Source organism: Melanerpes formicivorus, unplaced genomic scaffold, assembly GCF_026170545.1.
Source record: "Melanerpes formicivorus ecotype bairdi unplaced genomic scaffold, bMelFor1.0.p_v2 SCAF_12, whole genome shotgun sequence".
Lineage (NCBI taxonomy): Eukaryota > Metazoa > Chordata > Aves > Piciformes > Picidae > Melanerpes > Melanerpes formicivorus.
In genome coordinates, this window is record NW_027142364.1 from 11,888,176 (window position 1) to 11,903,071 (window position 14,896).

Genomic DNA, 14,896 nt, shown 5'->3' on the forward strand with positions numbered 1-14,896 from the left:
GAGACTATGGCAAAACGGTCTAAGGAGGAATAACTGTTTGTCACTCTTACAACCCATAAATAGCAGCAGATTTTGTAAAATAGACCTGCTGGTGTAGACATCAAGAGCAGAAAGTAACATTTGTATAAAGGCTAAGCCTGCAAAAACCAGGAACTGAGTGTTTTACACTTAGCATACCTATCTGCAACTGCTTTTCATATCATCGTGGTCACAACTGCACCAGGAAAAGAAAAGCTGCTTAACTTTGTTAGGAAAGTGTAGGAAATCCCAGGTTTATGGGTCTTAAATTTTAGACATCACTTCATCTTTAGTACTTCAATAATCAAGACAAAACATACCAATTAAATGCTTGGCACACTTTATTCCTGTGCACACAGAAATCCATTTCACAAGACATGACTATATCACAGTTAAGTCACACTACAGCACGGGTTTATATTGTTGTTTCAAAGGTAAACATCTAACACTACGTGAAAGGCCACACCTTCATCTGATGAAAGGATTGCCCTTCTGCATGTTACATCCCATCTATCTTAGCTCACACAACAGAGAAGTACCTTGGAGTTTGGCAATGTTGAAATTAAGGACTGGGGATAGCAGAAGACTGCTGAACATTCATATCTGACATATTTAAAAGCCTTAAATTAAAATTGAGAAGCAGCCATTTCAGAGTACTTGATAGAACTGTTTGTGTTGTGTCTGCTCAGTGCCATTGGGTAGAACAGCACAGAGTAAAGAAACCTTCTTGATTTGTTCTTTGGGTTACATCAAGCATTGGGATGATTGCAGTCAAGGTGAAGAACTAACTGCTCCAACTGCCCTGCTGGTATCTGTAACAGGCTGCCACCTGCCCATCAAATGCCACAGGCCAAGCCGCATCTTGCACCAGGGCAAGCTCCTCCATACGCTTCTGTGCCTGTCCTGCTCTCCTCTACACTCCTTGGCACTGCCTCAAAGCCCCATAGGCATGGGAGGTGGGGGGGGATCATCAGAGGTATGAGGTGTGCCACAGTGAGTCAGGCTGCCAGGGGCTAAAAGGTGTATACAGAACCGTTTTTAAACCCCGGGGTGCTGCTACTATCAGGTATAAGCACAAACCTAGGTAACATGACTCCACACCCTCCAGCCACTGACTCTCAGACTTCACTACGAGGTGTGCTAAATGCTCTGCTGAATCTGAGCCACAGTTAAAGTACAATTAGCTCCCCAACCTCTTAATCTTTTAGGACTTAATGGGCTTTGTTCAGACAGGAAAACCCATGCTCTTGTGCTTCCAAAATGTCTAATGATCCACAGACTCCCTGAGAGTGCCTAACACATCCAGAGTAAGAGGTCTGCTGCTTTTCCAATTCTGAGCCACCAGTAACTATGAACAAGTTTTCTGGCATTTACTGAAATAAAAGTTAGAGAATGTGAAGCAAGTCAGCAGATTTACTGAAGAAATTATATTGCTTCTGAAAACACACAGGACTTTCTTCCTCAGAGCTCCTTCCTCCCTCTGTCATGCACAGCCAAGAGAGAGATCAGTCATCCTTTTAACAGTAAAGAGCAGCAGTCTGGGTTTATACCTAAGATTAAGTTATTTCTTAATTAGAGAAATAATGTATTAGGCTGTCTCCTTCTCTTATATCACTCCAAAGGCAATCATCTCCCTGCAGAAGTGTCCCTTCCACTGGGACTGTCAGTTTAGCCAATCTTTAAGCCACCTTCATCAGCTTTTTGCATCTGTAAGGCTCCTCCATGAGTTCTTCAATGAGAAGTTCTCCTAAATTCCCAAACTAATCTGACATTTGTAGTTCAAGTTTGTATTTTCAGCTACAGCAAATAAAAGACCTCTTCCCACCACCTCCATGTCATACTCCCCAAATAATTTTTAATGCCCCAGCCATGTTACTGTCAGCCCCTTGTGCTTTTGCATAAGGTAGCCCCCCAGCCACATTTGCTGCACTCTCTAATCTCTTTCCAATTTGCCCATAATATCTCATCACACATCGACATAATCCAGACAAACTTGCCAAGGCTAACGCAAGATCACTACCTCCTGCCTCCGTCATTGGCATCTTTTACTGCTGGGTCAGAGAAGGAAAGCAAAGAAATCAATATCAAAACTTAGATATCCTCTTCTCATCTAAATTGACTAATGTCTTCTCTGTGATTATTTACTAGCTGCTTTATTATCACTGTCTTCAAAAACATGTTAAGGTTATTCAAGGTGCTGGAGTACTTGGTTCCAGCTATACAAGACAAAAAACAAACCAAAGACTGTTTAGGCAGCACAAATAGAAGACGACCATTTTTCCTCTGTCTTAACCAAGGGGCACATGATCAGCTTGCAGCTTTGTTGTACAATGATAAATCAAACATGACCCATCATGTAAACCTAGTCAAGATAAAATCCAAGAGAAGAGTGTTCCGGTTGTCAGATCTGGGAACCTAGTCTCCAGCTTAGCTTGAATGGGCTTTTTGTGGTGCCTTTATTTTGGTGACTAAAACCTACTATTTACGAACAGCCACCATGGAAAGACTGAATGCGTTAAGAAATATTCATACTTCGCTTTTTTTCCGCCTGCCACTTCATTCCAGTTCTGACTCCAGAACAGGCCCCAGTTCAGACACACTGTAGAAAGATTCCGTAATTAGAACTGCTGCCACGAAAACAACTCCAACCCTGAGGATACAGGATCAGCTTCACAATATAAACCGTGAATGAATAGCATTGCTTGTGCACTTGCAGAATAATGCTTTATGTCCTTCCTATCTGCAAGATGACATGAATCACTTTCCAAAGGAAAAAATTATTGCTGATACTAATGACATAAAAGGGTATTCTATAAGACACACAAGAAATTCTATTCATGCAAAGATTATGCTGGAGTTAAATAATGAAGCATGACAATCTGTTAGGAGGGGACTGTCAGCCAGCACTTGACTTACTTCCAGATTGAAGTCTAAAAGCTATGGGACAGGCCTCTACTGCTTCTGAAAGTCTCAAATCTGGCAAAAAATCTTGAACTTTTATCTCCAGCACTAGCACCAATGTTTTTAGTTATCAGAGGTTAGAAACCACCAAAACATGCAGTAGGGAGTAGCCAAGGCCTTTCTCCACCAGCACACAGCACAGGCATGGCTATGCAAGTGTGTAAGAGGTGGTAGGAAAAGCACTGCAACTTGGTATTCTTGGAAAAGGAACACAGAGACAGACAGAACAGTTTTGTCATTTGGACACTCGTCAATGTATCATCAAAAAGTATCATCCTAGCTAAATAATCTGGTGCCAAGTCTTACCCTCTTAGACAAGCTTATGGTACCAAAAAGCAGCATGTAACTGCATCCTCTTATTTAGAAATGCTTGATTTTTGCTTGTAATTTACTGAACAAAGCAGATTTGGGAAAAAAATTATTTAAGATACAAGCAGACAAATAACAAAGCAATGTTTTCTTGCAAAGCACACCTTTCAGCCAATCTCTGGTACTTTCTCAAATAATAGGGGAAACAATACTTGTCTTCTACTCAAATTCTTTACGTTTAGACCTCACTGGATAATGGTCAAGGCCCACTGGGCCCTGAGATATATCATTACTTTTCTTACTATCTGTCTCAAGTCAGAACACAGCAAATAAAATAAAAAAAAAACCCACAGCACAAACACTCTGAGGATGGAGATCAAAACAGATGAGATGACTCAGTTAAGAGAGCTGTTCTGCAGCTCATAAAGGAGCTGAAACTGAGCCATGGCTCACAAAATCCAAAGGCTCTCTGACCACACAGCCAACTGGTCACTGCTCCAATGGTCAAGACAACAGGGTTCATGTGACCACTTAGAATGTTACACAGCATTCAGCAATCACTGAAAAAGTCTTTGAAATTCTAGTATTAAAAACATCACCAGATGCTACATCAATAATGGTCACATCAGGAGTAGCTGTTGGAAGAAATTATTGCAACAAATCCATTGCTGAATTCAGCAGGAATGATACAAAGAGCAATCTACATAAATTATTTTGAGCCCCATCTCAAAGGAACTGATTTACAAGTCATTAACACTTGCACAATTTACCTTCCAAAATACTCTGAATAAAAGACTAAGGAGAGTAACTTTCCCTTCTATAGCAAAGACGTTCAGAAGGAAAAAAAAAAACACCAAACCCAAAAATTAACCATTTGAGCTGGTCCTTTGTTTTGTGTTTCTTATGTATTTACAACTTATAATATTTTGGTGTCCTAAACAGCAGCATGTAATCCAGAAGGACTTCTACGTACATAATGCTTAGAGGGGAACGACAGGAGCAGTAAGATATCAATCCTCATGACACACATGCAGCCATTTCAGCTACAGTGAAAGAAACAATTGCACCTGTAGAGTTTCAGGGTCAGAGGTGATTGTACCACTTACACTGCCAAGGCATCCTGAGTTTAGTTTTAAAAGGTTTTATCACTAAGCTACTTCATTCTTTAAAGAGTGCAGCGAGCTGTGATGGCTATAAATCCTGACTTCCCTCATCAATGTGTATAAATATCTGAGGGGTGGGTGTCAAGTAGAAGGGGCCAAGCTCTTTTCGGTGGTGCACAGTAATAAGACAAGAAACAAGGGGTTCAAATTTGAACAAAGATAATTTCACATCAACATGAGGAGAAACTTCTTTACGATGAGGGTGATGGAGCACTGGAACAGGCTGCCCAGAGAGGTTGTGGAGACTCCTCCTCTGGAGACATTCAAAACCCACCCAGATGCATTCCTGTGCAGACAGGTCCCTTCAAACCTCTAACATACTGTGATAACCCAGGTCAGAACACCTGGCCTAGTCAAACTGCAAACCCCTATTTGAACCAAAGCCTGTTTCTTCATGAGTATGCTCATGAGTTGAGTATGCTCAACATGAAGTTCCAGAAAACAGGTAGCAGGCTTTCTTAAGCTAAAAAAACCCTTACTACTTAGCCTTTTCCAGAATCACCAGTCTGGAAGAGAGTCTTCAAAGTCACTGCTACAGTCATTTTCTGAATTCTGTCTGCTGTTTTTTATTCTTCTTACAAAAACATAAGAGGTGGGATTCATCTGATTTAAACTATCTACTTTGAAATTAAGTGTTAGGTACTCCCTGTAGGCAATGCAGAGAGGCAGGCACTTCAAAAAGAAAATCACCCCACTGAGCTTATGAGACAACCTAATTTTGAGGTAAAGTTATATCAGATGAATCCCCTCATTCAGAGGTAAAAACACAGGACAACTGCATCTGTCACTGACAGTGGCTATATGCCAGTGCTCCTGGTAGAGTATTAGAAGGAGACAGACGACATGTCCTAGGAGTATTCTCCCAGCCTCCAACCATTTTCAGCCGATCATAATTGTGGCTGCGGTATCTGTGTACTTCGTAACACTCACAGGATTTCCCTCCTGTGTGCTTGGGCATGGCCCAGATTCAACAGAAGACACAAACTAGACCCATATGCACATTGTTCATGGCATTCCTGAATTTACAGGATTCCACATCACCCCCCTGCCATCTGAGATTATTAGTCCTCACTTAATCAGTTGTTCCTTTATAAGAAGCCATTTTATACCTTGGCTTATTTTCACTGCTTCTCTCATAACCTCTTCTGGTTCAGGCCCACAATTCCAAGATGCAGGAGCCCAAATTCTGCACAATACCCCGAACCGATGAGAACCACATTCAGACATTTTTTTTTGTAAACTGTCTTTCAAAAATTAATATAGATTCTCACTGTGTAGCACTTTCCTCTTCCAAACCTCACTATTTCCAGATAATATATTCCCACATGTCTGCTCTCATAACCACTTGGGTTAATTCAGACATTCTGTTACTATTACTACCTATCTTTCAAGAAGAAACAATGATACTATCATCCTTTGTAAAATGTCAAGGGACCTACTGATAGAATGCTCCAAGAAAGAGGAAGGTGTTCACCCTTGGAGACCACAATTTTCATACAGTCTCAGGAAAAACGTAGGATAATAATGACCCAAAGATCTTGAATAGTTTGTCTGTGAAGAATGACTGAGCAGGACCAAGCATTTCAGACTGGAAGAGAGGTAACTTTGGAAGAATATGATAATCTCTTACAAAATCATGAACTGCATTGGGAAGGTAGAGAACGTCCGACTGCTCACCTCCCCTTCCAACACAAGGATTAGGTGCAATCAGGAAGCAGGTTTAAACAAGCACACAGGTGGTGAACCTGTGAAATGTCTCAAAGAATGTTATGGACCTAGAAAGGTTCTAGGCAATCAAGGGGTCGTATTTTAGTATCTCTCCTGTCAAAAGTTACCACCTTGGGCACTTCTTGACTCCCTCTAATTCTTGCCATGTTCAGGAAACAAAAGAGAGAATAACTGTTTCATACTCTCATGGTTGCAGATTGCTATCATAACCCCTCCTTTTTTTTGGACAGCTGCTGAGAGAGTTTCACAGTGCTTTATCCACATTACTTAAAAGATCTCTTTCTGGAATGACAAATTCTTAAGAGCTCATCACTGCATAGACACAGTTACTTTGTCCTTCCTCCACATGTGTATTATTTTGTATCCACTGGCATGAACAGAACAGACCAGACCAGGTTGGAAGAGACCTTCAAGACCATCATGTCCAAACAGTTGCCTCCAACCAAGTACTGTGAGAAACATTTGCAACTTCAGACACCTTTTGTTTCTGCTACCCTAGTGCTGTGATTTTCAGCATATACTGTCACTTCATTACTCAGCCTCACATCCAGGTAATTTATAACTGTGCTGAGCCACACAAGCCTGAACACAGGTTCCCCAAGAAATTACTCTTCACTAGAAATGCTGACAGTTCTTCCCACACTTTAACCAAGTATTACTCAAAAAGTTACACTCTTGCTTACTCCAGGTCATTTCCTTTAAGAAGCATTAACAAAGAATTTTGTCAAGCTCTCTGGAAAATCCAGAAACAGCAGAATACTCACTTGTCTTGTGTCTTCTTGTCAAATAGTTTCAGAGTAATGCTGGACTTGAGCATTCTTGCAGTAAACCATGAAGGTCACTGCCACAGGAGTACTTATCAAGGCAAGCTTCCAAGTAGACATGACCTTGAGAATTGATAAATATTGCTGTGCAGCTTGTATGGATTTGGAAAAGTTAGGTTTTACATTAGGAAATCTGTCTCAGTGGATTTACCCTAAAAAAACCCAAGTCGACCCCAACACTAACTTAAATAAAATCCTTCCATGTTTGCAGCAGAAGTGTTAAGAAAGCCCAACACTCAAGAAAACTTGGGCTAGAATCAGTAACAATAGTCTACATTGTTTTTGCAAAATTAAACCTGGCTCTTGACCCTAAACTATTGTTCTAGAATGCTGACTTTTAGTTAGTGAATGCAGTATTATTCAGTGCAACTCCTTCAGGTTAAGTGACAGAGTTATCTGATACTCCCCTGCTCCTGTACCCTCCACGATCATCAGCATGCAGGGTCCAGGAACACAACTACAGTAGAAGCTTCACTGTGGAGAGCCAATGTATGGGCTTTGCAAAGTTTGTCACTCTGGCTATTGGCTGGGAAGGAGGATAGTTAATGATAGCAAGAAAGCTTTCAACTTTTTCAACTTTTCTGAAATACCTTTCTTAAACTTTCCCTTTGCACAGACACTTGGAACTAAAACTGACCAGACAGGAATTTGTGTCCCTTGAGACTGGTTTCCAGTTATACAAATGAGACAGTAAGAGAGTAAAAGCTCACACAATTTTTCCACATAACACCAATGTGTTAAGTATGAATAATTTGGCAACAAATTATTGTTCCAAGCCCATGTCTGCATAGACCTACCATTTAATCTTATCTCATTTAGCAGGCCCCAAACACAAAACAGAATAAAGTAATTGTAGGAAGCATAAGCCTAACTGAGCTTTGTCAAGCAGGCAGAAAATAAGGTGACCAATAGAAAACACAGAAAGTGAATGAGCTTCAAAAGCACATAATTAGCAAAGTTCAGAGCAGAGATCAGAAAGCCAGCTTGATTATGTAACTTCTCTTGACTGTTTATAACCTTATATGGAAAGGGATCATTGCATATTAGCAAAAGATATTTATTTCCCCCCACATTCAGATAATTAAGTATTAGAAGTATTGAACTACTTTACACAACATGAAATGATTTTATTACAGTGTTGAAGTTGCAAAGGAAGACATGTGTCCAAAATGGCATTGCCTTGGTCATTAACCTTCTTTTGATACTGAGCTTACAATCTACAGATTGTCCAAAACAATCTTGGAGACTTACTTTAAAGTTGGGTAAAATTTCTCCTGCAGCAGACTAGTGTTCTGCTAGCCATCTGCAGAGTGAAGTAATTTTTTTCATTTAGCAACAAAATTATTGGGTTTAGTTTCACTGATTGCCCACCTATTCAGAGCTCATATACTTCTCATTGCTGTTCTATCTGATTTTTGTGTTTTATCAGTATTGCATTTCTCTTTAGTAATGTATTTTCTTGTACACTTTTTTTGTAAAGTCCTTTTGATCTAAAGTGACAGTCACTTTCTGCAGGGTTGCCTCAGGTACCTGGCCCCAGCTGGAGAACTGCAGCTCTTCCATAGGTCAGCAATGAGAATGGTGAAATGCCAAGCTGGGGAGAAATACTCCAATATCGTGCTGCCCTCCCACCCTCTCCACTGAGGCATAACCACAGGAGTAAGCAAGGAGTAAGAAGTAATTTCCACCAGTCATACCTTCCACAAGCCTGTTCCTGCCAGCCTCCATCTCACACTCTGAAGAGGAGCAGCTGTGGAAATGTAACAAATTATGCCAAAAGGTGCAGCATGTCCTAGCATTCAGGGCTTTTGGCACTGCTACAGCACTTACTGCTTATGACTTTGGTAAACCACACCAGAGGCATGGAGCAATGTGATCAAAGCAGCATATAATTTAAAGGGAGCACAACTTTTCTATCCCCTTTCCTCTACCAAGGAAAAATAAGGGTGTTTTAGCCTGACATCCCAGTAAGAGGAAGTTATTTCCCCTGCATTTTTACCATCCTGGAATTTTAAAAACCAAACCAAACAAACAAAACCCAAGCAAAACAAACCAACCAACCCACCCACCCACAAACCCCCTTCCATTAATTTCTCTTCCTTTTCCCTGTGTACTTAAACAGAAACAAGTTAGAAACAAACTGATAAAAGAAACAGACAACCAGGTAAATGTAAAAATTCCCTTATTCTTAGTGGACAGCAATGGTCACCTTCATGAACCTCAATACTCATTAAAATGAGCAGTCATTTTTAACAAGCTTGCTTGTTATGCATGCCCTCAAGTATTGCTTCCTGCGTCCTACTCATACACTATGCTGCAATTAAAATTACTCATTTCTCCACCAGTATTTACATGCTACTTTAACACAACCTATTTTCCACTAGTATCCTCATTTTACCATGCAAGAATTGTGGCAAATAGAACACAGTAGTTTTTGGTGCTCAAGGCCTGATTTTTCAAAGGCTGTGACATTACCAGGGGTTTCAGACGGTCAAAGCACAGCACCGGCTCACTTGTGCCGGCCTTTACATCAGAAATTCCACAAATCAGGTCCAGATAAGCAACAGAGTAAATACAACAGTGAAGTCCGGTTGAAGAAGCTTGTTCCATAACACACATTAAACCAGTTCTTAAAGATAGCACTTAACTACCTTGATTATACATCAGAAAATTCCCTTCCTCCTCCGATTCTGCTTTTCTGACCAGTTTCTGTCAGAATTGGAGCACAAGATCTAATTTGGTCTTCAGAAAGAATTCGATTCTGCCTAGTAGGGGAAAACCCAGTCTTGTGGGGAAGAACTACTGCAATCATTTAAATAAAACATTAAAGCAGAACCAGCATTGGAAAACATTTATACAAAGGACATGAGGCAAGCCTACAGAGCAGCCTCTGTATTCAACCAAGAGATAACCAGGTTCAGAATTACTGTTTGAAGACAGCTTTCCTGTGTAATTCAAGGTAGGAGAAGTGCCTGCAGGAAGAAGGGAGAAAGGTTCTTAAAGAAAAAAATAACTCCACACAAATTCCACTGTGCATCATCATATTTACATCTCTAGGGCTATCAGCAGTGCTCCAGGGCTCCACTACAGAGATTTATGAACCAACCAAGCCACAATGTTCATCACCTGCTCCACAGGCTGCAGCCAAAGGAACCAGAACTGATGCTTTACCTGTGAATCTCTGCAGTATTCAGCAGTCACACATTGATCAACTTTAACTTGAGGCACGTAGCCCATAGCTACCTTTAACACTGCACCTCTGCAAATTACAAGTACAAAGTAATACGACACATGACAGTAGTTGCAAAGGTCTAGGTAATGGAAACTAGGTATATGCCATCAGGAACTTCCTCTTTTACTTCATATGAAATTAAATGTAGCCACACAACACTACCATTTCCAAATGTATAAATACTGGAAAAACAAACATCCCACCAGTGTCCCTTAATTCTTCTCAGAATCCATTAGGCAGGCATTAAACACACAGATTTCCTCAAAGCTGTCATGATAATCACCTCCCCCTAGACAACCTGCGAGAGCAGACCTAACAAGTGTGAGAGATTCACAAATAAATAAATACATTTTTTTTTAAAAATCAAGAGAGGAGATGGCTATTTTAAGCAACTGCTTGGAAAATGTATTAACTGATGATAATGTGAGATAATTTATTACCACAAAATCATGGTAAAGCCATGAGGCCATCACAAGAAAAATACACCCAGCCATTTAGGAAGCAGTTTAGTAGCAAACAGCTTGGGGAATACCTGCCTCTGGTCTCCAATTCTACCCTTTGCACTGCTTGTCTGCTGTTACAGGAAAGATGAGTGGCATAGAACAGCACATCTTCCGGGGCTTCCTTCTTTAGTGTGAATAACAGAAGTAATAAAATTAGTCCAGGACTTAAAAAATATTTACATTACTTGAGACCAGTGCAGTCTGACAACCTTCAGACAGAATTACCCCAGTAGGAGTATGTCTTTCCATAAATCATTCCATTAGTTATTCCGTTTTACAAGTTTACACGCAACCTAATCTTGGATTTGTCTGCCTATGAACAAAGGAGTCTTGCAAAGCTGTTCCCTTTCATGCTCATGAAGAAATACTTCTGGAAAAAGTAAAAATCCGACTTTCGTGACAAAGTATTAGCAGCTGCACGGAAGACTGAACGTTCAGCTACCCAGGGTCCCGGGACAAGTGGCAAGCGTTCACACACACACAAAAAGAAGAGTTTAAATAGAGGTGTTACCCTCCCACTTTACAACCACCACAACTCCGGGCCATCCTGAATTGGAAACTACACCCAGATCACTGTGCTCAAAAGCCGTTATGCCTCTCAGCACTCCGTCAGAACTGTGCAGACAATTCAGAGCGTCGGCCTCCCCAACACCGCTTCGTACTGCTTTTCACAACTTAAACGCGAGCGAGGCGAGAGTTGTTTCCTCCCTCCCCGCCCTCTCTATTACTCGGTAACTCCATTCAATCACTGCTTCCCACAACCGTGGCTCACACCGCCTTGCCCTAACGCCCTCTCCGAAATGCCCAGCCGCTCCCCACGGCGAGCCGGCGGCCCCCAGCACTGCGCACCGCTTCCGCCGGGCCGGGCCGCTCGAGCCCACAGCACCTCCCGAACCCTGTCAGCGCCGGCACCGCGACCCCGCGACATGCCGTGCCGGGGTGGGTCACCACCGGCCGACATCACACCGACACTAGCCACCTCTGGGCCCACCCGGCACCTGTGCCCCGTCGCCGGATCACGAGGGGAACAACCGTTATAGCCCGGCCAGAGAGAGCCGACGGCTACTCAGCCCCAACCCCACCGCCCCTCCGCGTCCACACCCGCTCTCCCTCCGGCGGCCCCAGGACCACCCCTCCTCCAGGCCCCACAGGCGCTGCCGCGGCGCTCCCCCCGTCATGTCGCCCCACCGCTCTTTACCGCACCTACCCGCCGGAGCGTCGTTCCGTCCCATACCGGCACCGCCGCTCCCGCCGCCGGGCGCGATCTGCTGCCCGCCTCGGCCGGCCCCTTCCGCACGGCAGGGGGCTCCGCCCCGGAGGCGCGGCGAGAGAGAGAGCGGGCGGACAGGCGAGCGGCCCCGTGAGCACAGGTCGAAGCCCGACTGTTGAAGGGGCGGCGGCAACGGAATGGCGCTGACCGGGCTGAGGGGAGGAGGAGGGGGAGAACGTCCCCCGCGCGCGTGCACGCGCTGCGCCCCTCCCTCGCGTCATTGCCGCCGGTCCCGCCGTCAGGAGCAGGCAGCCTCTCGCCAAAGCCTGGCTTCCCTCCCGTCCCTCACCGCCACCTCGTCTCAGCCCCGCGTTTCCCCCAGTCGCTCGGCCGTCGTCTCAGCCCCGCGTCCCTCACTAACCACCGGCCCCTCGTCTCAGCCCGCGTCCCTCCCGTTGCTCACCGCTCGCCGGCCCTTCGTCCCAGCCCTGTGTCCGTCCCGTCCCTCTCTTGCCGCCCGGCTCGGGCCCTAGAGATCACCAGGACGATGGTTTTAGTTTTGTCTCAGCTGCTGGAAAAAGTCAGCACTACAGTTGCTCCATCTCTTGGTTTCGGTGAGTTTTCAGCTCCCTTTGGCTCAAGGTGTCTTCCAGCAAAATAGCGTGATAGGTGTCTCCATGAAAAGGTGAAAGTTGAGGGGCAAAGAGCCAAGTACAGCTGGAAGGGGAACGTGACTGTTGTGCCTCAGTGGTGAGGCCCCGAGTGGGCCTTCCATTTGACAGCGTGTTTTGCTGCACTGCAGACTGTGTGCAGCCCCCACTGGAGGAGGATGTGCTCAAAGGTACCAAACGTTGTTGCAGGTAAGCCTTGGGATATTTAGGCCAGCCTTATGGGGTCTTTTTCAAGGGAGCTTTGAACTCTGGTTTGGTTGTGGGATCCTCTTCCTGATCCTCTTCCTTCAGTCACACACGTGCACACCAACCTGCAACCCCATGCTCACTCATGGATTACAGAATTCAAAATCTCATTTTGGAACACATCAGATACGTGTCTTGCATCTCTAGTTAACCTCCCTTTCTTTCAGAAACATGTAACTGTTCTCCACCACTCTTCTCCTTGTACCTACTTCCCTCTTCAGCTATCATATGTCAAAAGTCAGCTACTGATGCCTCTCTTTTGCAGTTCCTCTTCATTTTAGCATCCTCAAAGTGTGCTAGAAATCTTTTGGCATCTTCTAAAAGATATCTTCTCCCTCTTAATATCCCTCAGAGATGAGGGAAGCAACCCTGTTATCTGCAGCCCCTTAGGATATCTTTAATCCTTCCTAATTTTTCTCAGGAAAAAAATTGTGGCTGTAAATCACCACAGTTAGTTCAGGGGAAAAAAAAACCAAAAACCACCAAAACCACACCAAACACCACCCCCCCCAAACAAACAACAACAATAAATCCCCCAAAACCAACAAACAACACAAATAAACCAAAACCAAACAAACATATTACAAGTCAGCTCAAGCAGGCAACAGCCAAAAGGGCAAATACCTCCCACCCAAACAATCCACTGATCTGAGCTGGTTTCTCAGGACTCTTTGCTTCCCGGCTTCAGTTCCTTTGCAGGGCAGGATGTGCGTTCAGTCACTTCAGAGAAGTGCAGGCCCTCTGCTGTAGGATATCCAGACAAGAAATACACATGAGCACACCAAGGGAAGAGAATGTGACTGCAAAGCCCAATCCATAGCCAAAACTGTGCTAGTCCTGTGGTGGGGGAAGGGAGCTGCACCTCAGTTGCATGGGGTTTTTTGAATGGTTTTGAAAGGACTGGACAAAATTACAATACCATAGTTAAGCATTAACTTGCTACTACTTACCCTGTAAATAGTAGCATGGCTATTTCCATTTGTGGTCTGACTGCTGTGGAAAATTCAGAGCAGTTTTTCTGAGTGAATACCCAGAGTTAAATTAGGGACAACAAGATTTATAATAAATAGTGTACAAGTACTAAAATGCTACAACAAAAAAAACCCAACCAAAGCCAACCAACCAACCCACCCACCAAAAAAAACAAAATCAAAACCCAACAAAAGAACTCAAACGCCTTACAAACTTTACACTGGTTCACTTTTGAAACAAGTGGCATATGGAGTAGGAGATATGAGCCCAAGCTAACAAAGTCAGAAAGTACAACTGCAGTATCAGCCTGCTTTTCCTGACTGGGGATGAATTTGGGTAGACAGGAAAAGCATCTTCTGGCAGTCTCAGGAAGCCCCCAAGATGATGTATCTTGGGTAAGGCAATATATTCCAGAGACTCAGGTACATTTTCTGTCTTTCACACACTTCCTTTCAGGAAGTCTGAGAAGTGGCAAATATGAAGCACTGCTGTTGTTCCCCAGAGGAGCTGGAAAACCTTCCCAAAAGATGCACTGGACTGACCAAGTTCTCACACTAAATCTGTGTTAAGTCTCAGCAAGACCAGTGGAAGAGTCAAGTGCACCTAGGGACACTTTAGCATGTTCTTGTACTCTGAAGACCTGTGGGGATGAAAACCAGATGATCTGTGCCCTCCACTTCAGCAGGGCTTGGACTAGAGCCCCAAAGAACACACAGTGACTTCAGATTGTGTAATTATGAAACATATTAGAGAACATTTATGTTTTCTTGGTATCAAAAGAGAGGCCATTATGTAATACTTGCTACTGGAGGGGAACAGGAATGTCTACTTAGTTTCATGATTACAGGATATGTAGCAGCAAGTTAATGTTTTACTATTTTGTTCAATCCCTCAAGACTGTTAAAAATTACCAACAAATAGTGGAAAAAGTCCAGAGTGATTTTATTATGTGACACCTATACCACACTATGATCCAATTCACTGCCCTTCAAAGTGAGGAGACGCTGGTGCTCTCTGAAAAACAGAGGCTGACAGCCTGTAAGTAGAAGGAGAGACACA

The 14,896-nt window shown here is 43.4% G+C and overlaps 1 protein-coding gene across 2 annotated transcripts in view; it reads right to left on the reverse strand.

The window, feature by feature from the left end:
• PPP2R3A (protein phosphatase 2 regulatory subunit B''alpha) overlaps positions 1-12,031 on the reverse strand; it is a 54,111-nt gene extending 42,080 nt beyond the window's left edge. For both annotated transcript variants that reach the window (XM_068145379.1, XM_068145380.1), the window contains exon 1: positions 11,946-12,031. The gene's annotated coding sequence lies outside the window, so the exon portion shown is untranslated. The remainder of the gene's footprint in view (positions 1-11,945) is intronic.
• Between the last annotated feature and the right edge of the window lie 2,865 nt (positions 12,032-14,896).